Consider the following 2,687-nt stretch of genomic DNA (forward strand, 5'->3'; position numbering starts at 1 on the left):
ATAAAATTTTATTTGAAAAAGAGAAGATGCATGAACTCGAGTTATATAATAAGAATAGTCCAATTATTTGATGTGGTAGTATTACTTTTATCTTTCTGAATGCATGAATTAACAATGCATATTTGATCTTGGATTAAGAATGTTGGCTCTTGAAAGAATGATGAAAAAGGAGAAGTATTATTGGTGATCTGAAAAATCCAAAAAAAAATTATTCTTGAAGGTAGAAAAAGCAAAAAAAAAAAAACAAAAAAAGAAAGAAAGAAAAAGAAAAAGCTAATAGCTCTTTAAACCAAAAGGCAAGAGCAACGACCCAAGGCTTTGAGTATCAATGGTTAGGAAGGCCTAAAAGAAACAAAATCTTGGCCTAAAAAGTTCAAATGAGCTCCTCCCCCTAACCAAATGCATGTAGTGTGAAAGTGTCAAGTGAAAAGCTTGAGACTGAGTAGTTAAAGTTAGGATCCAAAGCAAAAGAGTGTGCTTAAGAACTCTGGACACCACTGAATGGGGATTCTAGCAAAGCTGAATCACAATCCTAAGGGGTTCACCCAGTTAAGTGTCTGTGGTGTTTATGTATCCGATGGTAATACTGGAAAACAAAGCGCTTAGGGTCACGGCCAAGACTCAAAATGAAAGTTGTGTTCAAGAATCAAGAAGAACTAACTAAGAGAGTCAATAATATCATCCGGATTCTGAGTTCCTAAGGGTGCTAACACTTCTGAGCTTCAAAGGATAGTGAGATGCCAAAACTGTTTAGAAGTAAATGGTTGCTAGCCCCGCTCATCAATTAGAACCGAGCTTCATTGGAAACTCTGAGATTTATTGTGCCTTTCTCTTCTTTTTAATCCTAGATTATTTTTGGTTGCTTGGGGATAAGCAATAGTTTAAGTTTGGAGTTCTGATGAGCGGATATTTTATACGCATTTTGGCATCATATTCATATTGTTTTAGTTATATTTTGTTTAAGTTTCATTACATTTTCATAGGTTTTAGTGCAAAATTCACATTTTTGGATTCTACTTTGAGTTGTTGTGTTTTATGATGATTTCAGGTGATTTCTGGCTGAAATTAAGGAGCTTTGGCAAAGTCCAATTTAGAGACAAGGAAAGCGTAGCAGATGTTGTCTGATTCTGATCTCCATGCACTCAAACAAGCATTTTTGGAGCTACAGAGGTCCAAATGATGCGTTCTCAACGACGTTGGAAAGTTAACTTTTAGAGCTTTTTAGCAATATATGATGGTCTATACTTTTCTTGGACGGAGTCTGCCCATACTGGGCGTTGAACGCCTAAGACCTACCCCCTTTCTGGCGTTCAATGCCCCAAGGAGACAAGCCAGCATTGAACGCCCAAGAAGCACCCCCTTTGGGGAGTTCAACACCATCCCAAGCACAAGGTAGCGTGGCTTAACACCTATTCCTCAAGTTGGATGCCAAGCTCAGCCCAAGTACTCAACCAAAGTGGGCCTAAGAGTGGACTTACGTACCTTTAGTCTAGTCTATCATACTTTTTGTACTTCGGAGTCATTAGGTTATTATATATAGGAGAAGATCACCCTTGTTTAGGATCTTCTCCCACCACTTTTTGAAATTAACTACTATTTTCTGTAAGCTATGGGTCGATAACCTCCTAAGTTAGGGTTAGGAGCTTTGCTAAGTCTATTGGATTAATAATATTACTGTTTCTATTTCAATACACGTTTGATTCCATTCTCTTGTGCACTTTCGTTCTCCATCTCATGAATTAAGGATGACCCGTGACAATCATCCTTGTTCTACATGGGTTCCGTGTGAGTCCAGACCCAAATAGCATTGAACCACAACTAAAGAGTGCACTGCAGATTCCAAGAGCGTGCCTGGGCGACTTTGAATAAGTGACATAAAATTCCGTTGACCGTGGGTTACCGCGGTCTCTGTGGCGTTAAGGCTAGAGTCTGAGAAACAGCGTTCCCTGATCCAGAAGATCCGACCTTGTCTGTGGCGTTTTGAGTAGGATCATGAAGGGGAGTGGATTGCTTAGGTCTTCACCTTCGGCTATAGTGGGAAGTCATGAGTTAACTTGATGAGGATGCTACATGAGTTGCTCGGATATGGTGGACTGCTATGGTTTAGAAGAGACTAATTTGATGAGGATGCTACATGAGTTAGTCAATTACGACTGCCATTGAATGAATCATTCGTTATTGAAGTAGACAATGAAAAAAGTTAATCCAGAAAGAATACGCATCTCCGAAGCCTTAACTAAACCTCTTATTGCTTACACTAATCTGGTATTTCGTTTGCTTTACTTTTCGTTTATGCTTTCAACCAACAACCATATTTTCTAATCGCCTGACTAAGATTTACAAGATAACCATTACTTGCTCAATCCGACAATCTCCGTGGAATTCGACCCTCACTCACCTAAGGTATTACTTGGACGACCCGGTGTACTTGCCGGTCGTTCTGTGCGAATATTGCGGAGTTCAATTTCACGCACCAATGACCAGTCCAATTTTCAAAACCTTGATATAATCCAATCGACTCTAAGCCGAATTAGTGTCCATATAAATATGATTTAGCCATGCCCTTTCTCTGAAAGAGAAAATAGTTTAGAAACATAATTAACTGGTTAAGTTTAGAAATTAGAAACATTTCTTTACATAATATACATGTAAAAAAGTTATAAACAAATCACAGAACACCGTCAAAA

Source organism: Arachis hypogaea, chromosome 16 (assembly GCF_003086295.3).
Source record: "Arachis hypogaea cultivar Tifrunner chromosome 16, arahy.Tifrunner.gnm2.J5K5, whole genome shotgun sequence".
NCBI lineage: Eukaryota > Viridiplantae > Streptophyta > Magnoliopsida > Fabales > Fabaceae > Arachis > Arachis hypogaea.